The sequence below is a fragment of the Dipteris shenzhenensis genome, chromosome 11 (genome assembly GCF_047967505.1).
Source record: "Dipteris shenzhenensis isolate YYH24624 ecotype China chromosome 11, Dip_SZ_1.0, whole genome shotgun sequence".
In the NCBI taxonomy this organism is placed as follows: Eukaryota; Viridiplantae; Streptophyta; class Polypodiopsida; order Gleicheniales; family Dipteridaceae; genus Dipteris; species Dipteris shenzhenensis.
Genome location: NC_141606.1, coordinates 41,719,994 through 41,734,724, shown reverse-complemented (window position 1 = coordinate 41,734,724; position 14,731 = coordinate 41,719,994).

Genomic DNA, 14,731 nt, shown 5'->3' with positions numbered 1-14,731 from the left:
GTCCTAATTTTAATTTCGAGTGATTACAAGAAGAATGAGGTGATTGGACAATATCCCATGAATGATGGGTATTGGTTTGCATTTGAACATGGTGTGGAGGATGCTTCGACAAGTTGGATGTAGAGGGAGTACATGACGATTGGAACGTAGTTCTTGCACGATGCGTAAGTATCTAACCATGTTCTCAATCACATTGCTCTTTGCATTTTAAGCCAAGATTCACCAGTACTTTTCTCTTTTGGATTGTGTTGTGCCTCATTCATAGGGTATTTCAGAGGCTGACCTGGTACGGTATGTGGATGAGGGCATGGATGAAGGATTTATCGTAGGGAGGATGATTGCAAGAAGGATGATCGTGGAGAGGATGACTATGACCGTAAGTTTTTTGGTTCGAAGAGTTAGAAGGCTTTTTCATTTATCCATTTTGTCTTTCTTCCATCTTGTAAACATTTTCCTTCGACATTTTGCCATTTGGCTTGCAATATATGCTACCATTTTATGAAAAAGACTAGCTTGATAAACTTTCGCCAAGATTTTATATTAATATATAAGTATAGCTTTGCTAAAAACATCCCTAATCACTATCATCCATTTCCATTGTTCCCATCACATCCTCCATGAAATTCTAAAAGTAGAGTACAAATGAGTCTTAGTGGAAACAATGCAACACCACGAATATTTTGGAGTAAGAAATTTCATGGAAAATTTGGAAAATTAACCTTGCAAGCCATACTCTCCTCTTTTTGGCACCACTATTGGTGGCTAACAATGCATCCATAGATCTTGTAATTGTCTTTTCCTCTCCTTCATTCCCAAAGGTGTTCCCTTAACTTTTGTACTCATTCTATCAACTACTCTCGTTCCTTCTCCACATCACGACGAGCTTGGTGATATATAGACCTTTCTAAAGCTTGTTTGCTTTCACCAATCTTATGGATTGATTTTTCCAATTCCTGTTAGACCAAGTCAAGTGCATGTTCTTTGTCATTGATTTCCTTATTTTGCAATTGGAGATGCTATATACTACTATGCATTGCCACAATAGTAATATTTCCCAAATGTGCTAGTTCTTTTGCTTGGGCTCTTTGCAGCTTGCTTGCTTGCATAGCCAATGTTTGAGAATGGTTCAATCAATTGCAATAATCGAGAAATCCAGCATGTCTGTTGCCAAAAAATCCAACAAAATCATGCATTGTATGAAAAGGAGAACTCTTTTGGGTGGCAGCATCTAAAGGATACAAGGTTCCATCCACCCAAATCTCAATATGCTTGTTCCCTTGCAATCGAAGACTATGGAGCACACTTTGAGGGGCTCCACTAAATCCCAAACGGTATGTGCTTTCATATTCAACTTCCAATTGTAAGTTCACATGGTACTTGTTGGATATGTCCTCAAATGGTGCCATGAGTACTCAAGGAGAGGTATCAGTACTGCAGGTTAAAATGTAGGGGAGAGCTGGCAAAGAGGGAGCAGTGAGAGGGAGAGAGTAGCAAGGAAGAGGGAGGAGGAGATGTATGTCAAGGCAAGAGAAAGAGGAGGAGGAGAGTAGGGTGACTGCGTATCAGGGGGTTCACTACTAAGAAATTGTATGTATCATGTGCACTCGAGGGGTATTTAAGAACCCCCTCAACTAAAATTTCCCCCCAAATAAAAAGACCCCTCTTTACTTATGAACTAAATGATTTTTAAAAAAAAATCTATAATCAAAAACCCCTCTTGTTATTGTAATCCTGTTAAATTTTTTCAAAAAGTTGAATTTAAATACCCCTCCTTTTGAATGCACGTGGTACACTGAACCTTTTTAGGTGAACCCCCAAGGGCAACTGGTGTAGAAGGGAGGGAAGGAGATGCCACAAAAGGAAGGAGGAGTGGAGAGCTACTACAAGAGGGAGGAAGAGGGGAGAGCCGCTGCAGGAGGGAGGAGTAGAGGAGAGTGAGTAGGGCACCTAGAGAAGGAGGGGAGAGGAAGGAGGGAGGAGGAGGAGCCAGAAGGAGTAGGAGGGGAGAGGGATTAGGGAGGAGGAGGAGCAATACAGAGGAGGGGAGAGGAGGAGGGAGGGAGAGGGACTCGAGTGAAGTGGAGAGAGAGGAGGGAGGAGGAGGGAGAGAGAGGGAGGGAGGGAGATTCGAAATTTAAAAATTCAAATTTCAAAAAGTGGCCCCCTCCCCTCATTGACGGGGGGAGAGGTGGGCTCAATTTTTGGCTTAACCCACCTAGGTTTGAAAATAGTTTCATGATTGGATACATCGAAGAAAACATACGTATGCCACCACTTGCCCGTCAAACTTGAGCAGATGCCTTGGTTGGTGCCACAAGTGTTCCTCGAACTTGAATTGCTTCTTCGCCTGCCACAAGGAACTTTTGACCAATCTCTATAAAGTGAACTCTAAACAAACTATGAAATTTTTACTAGATAGAATTACTCATTCTATCCTCTTTATATAGAGAATTTTATTTCCCATATAGCTATCTAGGAAATGCGAGTTCTTATATAGAGAATGAAGCCGATTTTTACTTTCTTATATAGGGAATTTGATAACCTATATAGTCTCATCTAGGGAATCTATGTTCCTATATGGAGAATGAAGTGGATTTCAAGTTTTCTATGTAGGGAATTGTGTTTCCTATATAGCCCTTGTATATTGCTATCTAGGAAATGTGAATTCCTATATGGAGAATGAAGTGGATTTCAAGTTTGTTGTGTAGGGAATTGCATTTCCTATATAGCCCATGTATATTGCTATCTCAAAAATGTGAGTTCTTGTAAGGAGAATGAAGTACCTTCTACAATTCCTATATAGGAAATGAGTTCTTTATCTTGAAAATTAGAAAGAATTTATATTTTCCTATGTATTAATTTTGATTATCTACACATTAAATGAGTTTTTTATCTAGAAAATAAGAAAGAACTTTGTATTCTTCATGTAAGAAATTGTTTATGTTTTTTAATAAAAAATGGGCATTAAAAAAAAGAAATATGTTTAGCATCTCTATCTGTATATTCTTAAAATAGAAGGTGCCACATGGAGAGCAACGAGTAGACTTCTCCTTGCGCTCTCAGTCCCTCCACAGGGCATGCAAATTTCCATCATCCACCAAGCCATGTTTGTGCTGCGCATCCAAATTAACTTCATAAACCGAATCTATTGCCGAGAGCCAAGGCAACATTGTAATCAGTTCTTAGAGTGATATTCTTTCTGTTTCTTGGCATAAAAAATTATAGGCTCTCAAGCTCCCGACAAACGAGCTCCTGACAGATGCATTCACTTCATCCACCATTCTCTATGTTTGTAAACATCCATTCCTAGACTTCCCCCGACTCACATCTAAATCAAATAGTGTCTTCGACTTGGAATCCCATTTCCCTTTTCACCATTTTTGCTATCGGTCATTAGCTCATTTTCTAAATGTACTAAAGGCTAGAATGTAGATTCATGATAAATGTTGAAGATGCATGAATCCTATTTACAGTATGTAGAAGCTAAATTGCAAGGGAGTGTACATTGTCGTTGATCCATGCACCTTGAGCTGAATAGAAAGTATTAGGGACATCAAGTTTTTATTGGATGGTGGAGAAGCCACAAGTAATGAAACGATGATCATGCACTTCTTCCAAGAAAAATGGCTCAACCACACCCATGTCCTAGGAAAAGAGATGTTGACAAAGTTGAATTGTTTGGTTTTATTCCATTCATCCTACAGCACAATTTAAGCTATGGCTTATGCACAAATGTGGAGATTATAAGGGACATTTTCCCAATATTTTGAAGCTATGTATAGCAGATATAGGAACTCGCTGCATCCTTAGGTAAGCTGATTGGAGCAATGAAGGGAGGTTCAGAGGTAACTCAAGATGTAGCACTCACTATTTTATCTTCTCAGGCAAGCTTGGGGTGCAGGGACCATAGGAGAGCTAGTAGTAGGGGAATCTCAATCGATGAGGGATTGATAAAGTCTTGAACTCCAAGGTCCCCTAAGAGACCAAGGAGTCTATCACAGCCCTTACCTGGGATGGGTGTATGGTAGTGAGGAGAAGTGTGGCAAGCATGTTAGTGTTCATATCCAAACCGAAGGATAGTGGATATAAGCAATAAAGCATAAAACATTATCTAGACCATTGATTTGGTTGTGAGTTTCTATCCTCGCCGTTTTGGATCTCATTGGCTCTTGAAGGCCCCCACAAGAACAGAGAAAGGTACCATGGGTCTCACAACTTCGAGTGCCCCATGAAAAGAGAGAAAGGTACCATGAGCTCATTTGGTGGTTTAAGCAAATGTTATCCATATTCTTGGTGTCTGTTTTCCTTGCACTGCCAATTTACCTTCATATGCAACAGCTCCTGAAGGTGGTGTTGTATTGAAATCTACAAGGTAATTTGAAGGTCTCGAATTGCAATGGTGTTGTTTTATGCTTGCAAGGTACTTCCAAATTTTTGCATTAGAAGAGATGTGAAGAATGTATATGTGGTTTCCTAGAGAAAATTAGGTGTTGTACTCAAATCTGCAAGGTACTTTAAAGGATCTCGAATTGCAGCGGTGTTGTTTTGAAGCTTGCAAGGTACTTCCAGATTTTTGCATCACAAGAGATGTGAATAATATATCGTTGGCTTCTAGGAGAGAATTAAGAAGCATAGTAGAAGCTCTAGTATCACCAATATGCCTTGTCCCTTTTCCTTCACCATGCCCACTACCTCCATTTCCTCTACATCGTCCTCTGCCTCCTCCCTTGATCTCCATTGCCTTAAGTGTAACCTCAAAGAAAATGATGTTGCTTCCACCTTGACTCAATCCCTCTCCATGAGGGGGTAGTAAATAAAATGATGCACCAATTTTGCATGTACTTGCAAAGTTCCAATGTCCAAACACCAAATATATAGCTAGGAAGGTGAAATATCCCAAATTTACATGTGCATCCTATTATGTGAACAAAAAATATGTCGTAACCATCAACAATGATACCTCCAATCATCCCCCAATCATCTTATTGGTAATAAACTTTGCATAGGTCTTGAGTAGTTTCCATATCCCTCCAAAATTTTGATTTTGTTGATGGCGCTTTTCGCATTCGAGAGTACATCCTTGGCGATGGTGTATATGCACTTACAATATGGTTCATTAAGTCTATATGATACCCCTAGCACAGACCTGAAATGCAAGTTCAACTTCTATCTATCCTCCACCTGAATTGTTGTGGAGCATGCATTCGGCCGATTGAAAGGCCAATGGCAGTACCTCAATAAGAAGTTCCTAAACTTGTAGCCCAAGCTGGAGCAAGGAGTATAGTGGCATGTTGCATTTTGCACAGTATGCTTCTAGCAGCAGTTGGGGATGTGCCATAAGATGAAGATCGCTTTGACCGAACACATGATTAGGATGTATGCTAGCGATTAGTTGAACCTATTGCACGTTCTTGCAAGGCTGCATTAGCTTGGGCAAGTGCACAACCAGATGCTCTTGCTTGGTATGTTGTGGCACTACATCGAAACTTGTAATGCCACTTCGAGATACTTTGTCATGTTTTGGGAATACAAAGGCTGCATCTGCTTGGGCAAGCGCACAACCAGATGCTCTTGCTTGGTATGTTGTGGCACTACATCGAAACTTGTAATTCCACTTCGAGATACTTTGTCATGTTTTGGGAATGCAAAGGGGACCATTATTATATATGCACTTGTGCAATTGAGGGGAGACTTTACATGTATGCATTGTGTAGTGGTTTTTCAAATGCGATTCGTACTCCATGAAGGAGAACTTTACTTTAGTTTATGGTGGCCTATGAAGCATATGAGCACACATATTAATCCGATCAACCCTTATGAACATGATAATAAGCCAACAAATAAATGCAAGTGGCACATTATGCCATAAGCCAAGGTTACTCCATATGCTTCCATGAGGCAAGGAGCTTATTTGATCTTATCAAATGAAACATATTAAATAGAACTCATCAAATGAACTTTTCGAATAATCCCACTTTGGCAAAGCCAATGATCTTATCAAGTCATTCCAAATGACCTTATCGAATGATCCCCCATTTTGATGGGTGTATGCATGCAAGGAAGGAATGCATGCAACTCATCAAATGATTTCACTAGGGTGGATGCATGGAATGATTCCACTATAGTGGATTCCACTTGCATGCAAGGACAAAATACATGCAAGTTAGCAAATGATTCCACATTTGGTGGGTCTATGCAAGGGAAATCTAGGTGTATGGATCACTGACATGAACGTAAGTCCTGCATGAACTTATCAAAAGATCCCACTACAATGGATGCATGCAAGGAAGATGGGACACATGAACTTATCAAATGATCCCACATTTTGGTGGGTCTATGTAAGGGAAATCTGGGTGTATGGATCGGTAGCATGAAGCTGAGTCCTGCATGAACTTATCAAATGATCCCACTATGGTGGATGCATACAAGGAAGCTAGGATACATGAACTTATCAAATGATCCCACTATGGTGGATGCATACAAGGAAGCTAGGATACACATAACTTATCAAATGATCCCACATTTTGGTGGGTCTACGCATGGCAAGGCTGGGTGTATGGATCGGTGACATGAAGGTAAGTATAGCAAGTGGATAATTTTTAAGAATGATAATATAGAGGCAATAAATTTCTCCATACAATACCCAAGTATATGTATGTTGTTTATGTGACGTTGCATTCTAAAACACTCTTGTAGTTTCTGCAATGATGATGAATGATTGTCCTACTTGGCATAGATGGTGATAGAGGCTCGAGGACACATGTGGTACTACTGATCCAAGTTCAAACCTCAACCATAGGCCCAAACAACTCACAGTTGACCTCCTAGACAGACCAAGTTAAAATCTAATTGAGGGCTATCTAAAGAATTCCTCACATAAGTTTCCTAGGAAGAAATAAAACTACTTTAAACTAAACCGTAGAAGGTGCTAGAGGATATGCTCATATTGGCATCAAGGAAGATTGGATTACTACAGGTTACATCAAATACAGATTTTGTGATTGGTGCATTTGATCCAAGATGAGCTATTAGATTCCTAATCTCAAAGTTTTTTTTTCTAAGCCTAGGTCTAGCAAAAGGCTAGACAAGGAACCTAAGAACAATGATGATGATGTGAAGCACTAAATCCTAATTTGCACGGAGGTTTATTAATAATCAAAATCAAGTATTTTAGTTGAGGACTACAACTCCTATTTAAATTGGAAAAGTATGCCCATGGTTACTTAAACAATAGCAAGGGCCATTCTAACCCTTACTTGTAGTTATTTCAAGTATGACGATATCCATAAAGTCAGGTCACCTTTCATGAGTGTTGAGTGCAAATTGCTTGTTTTTTAATAACTTTGTTGATAACCAATGTCTTTGGCAATTGTAACAATCAACCAGAAAGCTTAAGTCTTTATAGAGGAATCTCTTTGGCTAGCAAGTCATACTCCTTAGTATAGAGTGAAGGTCAAAAAGAAGCTTCGAGACATGATAGAATAGAAGATGACCTATAGGGCTATCATGACTGACTCAACAAAGTAGAATGTGATTTGTGATCGTAGAAAAAGCAGTTTGTAGACAATTTAATAATTCATCTTCAAAAATCCAAGCATCAAGGACTGTAGGAAACTATGACTATGGTTTTGATAAAAAGGAAATGAGTAACCAAGGAGGTAGCCTAAAGGTGGAAAATATTTTGATTCCTTGCAGATGCTGTGTCAAAATAATGTTAAGGGTGAGAGCCAAGTGCTATGAATACCAAATTCTCATATTGGAAAAAGAAGTACAAAAATGTGAGGCAACGTTGCATCAACAATGTGAGGTGGTCACCCATCCATTTCTTCAAACCTATCCTTGTTGCAACTCCCAAATAAACCAATGCATGGATCACCAGTTGGAAGTCAAACAAGTGAGAAGATTTGGCAGAGCTTGTACAGGTGGACCCTCAGACCCATGGTCAAGTGAGAAAAAGATGCACTAGAAAAATCCAAGGCATCAAAAATTGAGAGGGAAGGGGGGAAGCGGGAAAAGCCAAACAGGTCTCTCCCAAACGGCTAACTCATCAACAGGATAGAGTACCTCCAAGGCAGACTAGCATGAGTGTCTTTACTTAGTGTTGCTTATGCACCAAACTTTCAATGCGGTCATATGTTAGAACATTGTCTACCATTGGCCCAGCAAACTCACGACCATGGCCTTTGTTGGCATGCACTTTCCCCTTTATGGCATTTAAGGGAAAAAAGAGTTTTCCAAAGTATGACACAATTGCATGCAAGGTAATCATTGGTCAAATGCAAGTCTAGACTTGGATATTGTTGTCTTGTGCATTAGAAACTTTTAGCCCCAAAAATTGAGAGGGAAGGGGGAAGTGGGAAAACCCAAACGGCCAGTTCATCAACAACCAGGACTCTGGTGTAGATAATGTATGTTGTCTCAATCTCCTCCCCTGCTCACGACTCGTTGTACTTTCCTGAGCTCATCTTGATCCCTAGCCTGCTGTACTTGCTCGAGGTCTCGAGCCGACCTTGCTGCTTCTAAGAGTTCTAAGTGCTTCTTGACTCTCTTCTTGACTCTATGCTGCTACTACTGCTGAAGTCTCTTGCCGTGTGTGCGTTCTCATCTATTCTTGAATTTCTACTCCTGTCGATCTGATCTCTGCAGAGTCTGCACCATACACCTGGGTCCTGCACTCCAGCACTCCCTGTACTCGGCCATTTTCACTCCTGCTCTCCAGCGCGTGACTTTAGGGCGGCCTCGCTGTCCATAGAGCTTGCACCCCTGCAAACATTGCGCCTCCATATTCTGCTGCTGTCATGCCAATAGTTTAATCCAAAGCTTTGTCTGTCCAAACCTTAGTCTGCTTTGACCTGGGGCCTGCTGCAGGTGCTGTTTGACGCGTGCGCTGCTGCAACCTGTTCCTCAGAGATCGCCCGTCGATCGGCCCCGTCCTATCCTGTGCACACTTGAGCAGGAGTCTCTCAGATTGCACTTGAAAGTTGAGCCGAGTACTCAACATCCAGACTCCAAAGACTGTGGCCCGCACCACGATTCCGTAGTACGCCAAGAGAAGCCGAAGATTCGACTCGACATATAAGGTATAATGTACTGTTTTATTTTGTTTTTTCAAGTTTTGTTTTGTATTTGCAGGCCCTTAGAAACCTTAGTCGATTTAGTAGACTCCTAAAAACCTTAAAAACCTTTGTCCCTCATACGATTTTGTAGATTTGTAAAAACCATAAAAGCCTTAGTCCTTCATATGATGTTGTAGACTCTTTTTTGTACCCCCATACGATTTTTTTCAAGGATGTATTGTTTTGTTTTGTATTTGTGAAAACCTTAAAAACTGTTTTTAAAACCTTAAAAATTGTTTTTGTTTTTTGTTGAAAACTAGGATTAGATTTTGTTTTTTCTAGCGATTAAATCCCTGCAAGAATTCAAAAGAAATTCAATGGTTTAAGATTCTAGGGTTGTAATACCTTTGAATAGAGTATATTAAAAGTTCTATGTTTTAGTTTCTATTTCATTGGGAGCTCTTAAAAGGAGTGAGTCTCTAACTTTTATGCATTAAATTGATTATTTTTTAGAGTGAAATATAAGCATGGTGTCTTTTTTTCTTTGAAGAAACTTTGAGAGCTAAAAGAACTCTTCTTTTGTAGTGCAGGTACCATGGTAGCATGGCTATTTTCTCTCTCCCTCTCTCTCTCCCTCTCTCTCTCACACAAAGACACACACACACACACAGATACATACACACACATTTTTATAAAAAAAAGAATCTCTCTCTCTCTCTCTCTCTCTCACACACACACACATGATTCAATATGTTAGACAATGTAGTAGACACACGCCTTCTCTTTATGTTATGCATTGGATATTTATGCTACATTTCAAAATGTACTCATGGTATGCATCTTATCTTTCTATCAGATTCTTACATTTCTACATTTCTATATTATCTTTATGTAATGCACTTTGCTACTTATGCTACATTTCTATGTTATGCAACTATGTTATGCATTACAAATCCATGGAAACTAAAACTAGTAAACTTGAGAACACATATCATGAATCAATCGCTGCACTTAAAACAATATTCATGATATGCTTTGTAATGATAGAAGTTCTCAAGTTTTAATTACGTATCTCTTGTGTGAAATTTGAGAAAGCAATGTGGTATGTGTGCCTTTAGAATGTAATTGCGGTGCCATTGCTCTATCATATCCTTAGATCAGGTGGGGTAAGAAAAGCATCGTGATGGAATGTCTAAAGTGTGTTTTTAGAATGCAATTGTGGCGCGATTGTTCTATTAGATCCTCGGATCAGGTGGGGCATGAAAAGCGTCATGATTGCATGTCTAAATGAATTTTACAAAAGCTCAAAATCAAATTTGTGTATGTGTGCCTTTAGAATGTACTTGCGGCACCATTGCTCTATCAGATCCTCGGATCAGGTGGAGCAAGAAAAGCGTCGTGATGACATGTCTAAAGTGTGTTTTTAGAATGCAGTCGTAGCGCCATTGCTCTATCGGATCCTTGGATCAGGTGGGGCATGCAAAGCGTCATGATTGCATGTCTAAATGAATTTTACAAAAGCTCAAAATTAAATCTGTGTATGTGTGCCTTTAGAATGTAATTATGGTGCCATTTCTCTATCAGATCCTCAGATCAGGTGGGTTATGAAAAGCGTCCTGATGGCATGTCTAAAGTGTGCTTTTAGAATGCAATTGTGGCGCCATTGTTCTATTGGATCCTAGATCAGGTGGGGCATGAAAAGCGTCATGATTGCATGTCTAAACAAAATCCTTGCAACTTTGCATTGTTATTACATTAGGATGGTTTTCAAGCATCACAAACTACACAGACAATCGTCTTCTTTGAAGCAGGGTCAGCAGACTGAACTTTATCAAAATTTTGAGCAATCTCATGTGCTAGCACCATAGTTTTTGGATTCTCCCATTTAAGCTTGAGGCGGAATTCGTCACTTGCTCCTGCTACAAGGTAGCCTAGCACATGCTGAGTCATTCCAGCTCAAAATTCGGCATTATTCTCCTACGTGGCAATTAAACAGCCTAGGAGCACAGTCGCTCGATCCACATATTGACGCGTCGTCTCCCCTTTAGAATGCTTCAGGTTTGCCACCTGCAGGTACACATTCTTCGGCTCCTCTTCTTTGTGAAATACTCACAACCTTGGCCAACTTTGGTGAAAATCTTCGGCCTACTTCTCATACCACACTTGAGCCAAACCCTCTAGAAATGTGGGAAGAACCAACAACCATCTTTCTTCAGTAAGAAAGTTGAGAGAAACACAACGGTGCGTGAAGGCCACAAGATACTCACTAGGATTTTCTTCAACCCATCCACAGAACACAGGAATGTCTACCATGCTTGGAAAATGGAAAAGAGAGAGGCGAAATGAGACGTATCTATTGACAAACAATAGAAAGAGGAAGCTTGAACTGAAAATCAGGTGAAGATACATCCACAAAGCATACATAGGCAGGGTAGGTTGTGACTGGTGTATTGTGAAATACTGTACAGGAAGAATCTTCAGCATAGAATAGATCATAAACAATCCTGAAAGGACCAATCCTCATGATATTGCACCCATATTTATAAGCGAGGGTTAGAGACGGAGCGCTGCATGAGGTTCTTCATCAAGGCAAACAAGAATGCTATGACAAATGTCAACAATTGGAGGGCTTGGACATCACCTTCAGCTTCTTCCAGTTCTTGTAGTCGCCATGCTATTTTTTTAAGGGGTGTGTGGTCTGGCATCCTTCTTTTGTGCAATGTCCTTAAGGACCTTTCTAATGATGTTCCGAAGTCGGTGAACTTGTATCAAATATCCACAACACTTAGTTTCATGATGACCACAACCTTTGCATTCCTTACAAATGATCACCTTCATTCCTAGCTTGCAGCTTTGTTGGGGTGGTGCTTCCACTCGCTTTATGTGTGATTGAAGTACAAGCTTCACGTGCTAAGAAATCAGCAACTATATTTTGAGCTCGAGGGATATGCTGAATTTTTACCTCATCAAATTGTTGGTAAAGTTCCAATGCTTCTTAATGTCATGGAACCAAGCCTTCGCTCCACACCTTCCAGCTTCCACTAACTTGTTCACACATGAGTTGAGAATCTCCTTGCACCTCAAGTTGCTTGATGCGATGTTCTTGCGCCTTTTGTAGCCCAAAAAAGAGTGCCGAGTACTCAGCTTGGTTGCAAGTACTCGCTGGTGCAGACTTACTATAACAATACACCTTACCCCCTGGTGAAGTGCGCTTCACATCCACACCAGCAGCCTTGGTCGAAGGTTCATATGCGTTGTCAAATTGGAGGAGCCAAGATGTCATCACACCAAGACTAAAATCCAGACATTCCAAGTTTCTCGATAGTCCAAGATAGGTAGAAGGAGAGGGTGGGGAGAATTCAATACTTGAGCCAAACATTCAGCACCAAATAAACTTGCAATCCTTTATTGATAGTTTATCTTTAGACAAAAAAGAATTACAACTTGAAGCTCAAAATGAGGCACAAAGGGTTGATTAGGTACAAAGGGATTCCTTGGTTGAAACATTATCAACCATAGCCGAGCCCTAGAAACCTTTGAAGTAAGATTGAGAATAAACCATTCAAGACGAGCTTATCCACAGGAATTAGTAAGTAGATGCGCCAAATCTCCCCCCAAGCTTGGGGAGAATCCCATCCTTCGAAGAAGGACACCCTTTTAATTACCTCCGAAGCAGCAAGTAGCTCGATCACTGCACAATGAGTAGAATTGAAATCAAAGTCCTCTTAGCATATCACTAGTTCTTCACCTTGAATCATCCACGGTGTATCATCCCACTCGTCATCTCTTTGAGCAATGCACTGTACAATCAGTTGTTGAAGATCGACATGAAGATCAAGAAAGAGATCTCGCCCATTGATAGCCGTAAGGTGTGGAGGACCAGGCACCAAATCCTTGAACTCATCGAGAAGTGACATAAATATTTACCCTCCTCTTGCGGCGTGCGTATGTGAAGTGAACTTGAAAAAGTTTGGAATATGCGATCTAGTAGGAGATATGAGTAGAGCACGTGAAGTGAAGTACTTTTGCTTTTTACGTCATGTGAAAACTCCCCACAGTTAGAGAGTTACAATTCAGGGGATTTCAATATATAAGCAATATCAGTATATTTTCATCACTTCTTATCTGCTGGCCCAATGATAAGTCTCCCTTTTGTGAAGGGGGAGGTCTTGGGTTCAATTTCCACTCTTTAATAAAAAGAGAGAAGAGGAGAGGAGAGGAGAAGGAGAAGAGAAAGAGAAGGAGAAGAAGAAGAAGAGAGGGGGACGCGGGATCTATTACAGTTTTGGAAAAGCCCAAAAAAATTATCTGTGACCAGAAGACGCAGGAGCACAGAAAACCATCGCGATCTATCCACGATGCATGCGGATGTACATAGTAGACGCGCAAATACGCGCGCGCAGGAAACTTAGAGGAAGCACGGATGTTACAGTTTTACAGATGTGATTGGTACGAGCAGAAGATTTGCCAGCCAGAATACACGTAGGAACCATGAGCATAAAGCAGGTAGACTGGAAGTGCAGAAGCAGGGAGGTTTTGCAGCTGTAGAGACAGGGAAGGCATGTAGTTTGGAGGTGCAAAAGTAGAGAATTGCACACGGAAGAGGCCGTAGAGCCACACCCAGTTATAGGAGTAATAGATTTAACACCACTAGCCATGGAGATTTCGATCCTAGCAGCCACACCATTTCTATTAGCCAGAAAAGAAATCATGACAAGAGGCTAGAGGATAGGTATGGTGACACTTGAGGACCATAGAGGAATAGGGAACGTGAGGGGAGGAGGGTTAACATGGGTGGGGAAAAGGGAGTAAGAGGGGAGGGAAAGAAGAGGGAGACTATGGCACAAGGGGAGAGGGAGAGGGGAAAGAGGAGTATGTACATGGGTGGAGGAGGAATGTAGAGATGGAGACATCAAGGGAAGAGAGTCATGCTTTATTTGAAAGGAAGGATAAGGGGTAAATATCAAAGTACTAGCTAGGTGGCTTTACAAGAATGAGCATGTCCCATCAAGGAATAGCCCCCTCCTTTTATAGCCAAGAGAGAGGGTCTCTTCCAATAAATGCATCCTCCCACATGCATGGTGTGTGTGGAAGAGTCTCTGATGTGGGCTAGGCAGTTACGCACTCTCAATTGTGTGCAATAACACTTGGCCACATTTTTCCACATATATCAACTCCCATATCCCAAGTCTATGATACTCCCTTGGTCTCTTCCCAATTTTATATTACGTTCAAACATCTAGGAGGACAAGTGGAGGGTTGGCACGAGGAATCTTGCCACCTCATCCTACTTTCCCCATTATTTAACTTGCACTCTTGGACCTTCTATACCTCCTCCACACGGGCCTATCCTACATGGGGGGAATAACCCAATATAATATCCATCTCCACCTATTTTATATTACTTCTCCCATGGACTTTGGGCCATGTCTCACCAAATGCAGGCATGGGACCGCCTAGGTGGAGGGGTGGCACATGGAGGAGCCATGCCACCTTAACATTTTATAATATTATAACTACCATGGATTATGTACAACACACCTTATGGGTCCTCTTACGTGGAAGGGTGGCACATGGTCATGCCCTGCCACCTCAACCCTAGGCCCTATGCACTCCATATTTTATTATACTATTGCCACACATACAAGCACACACTCATATTTATGCCCTTTTAC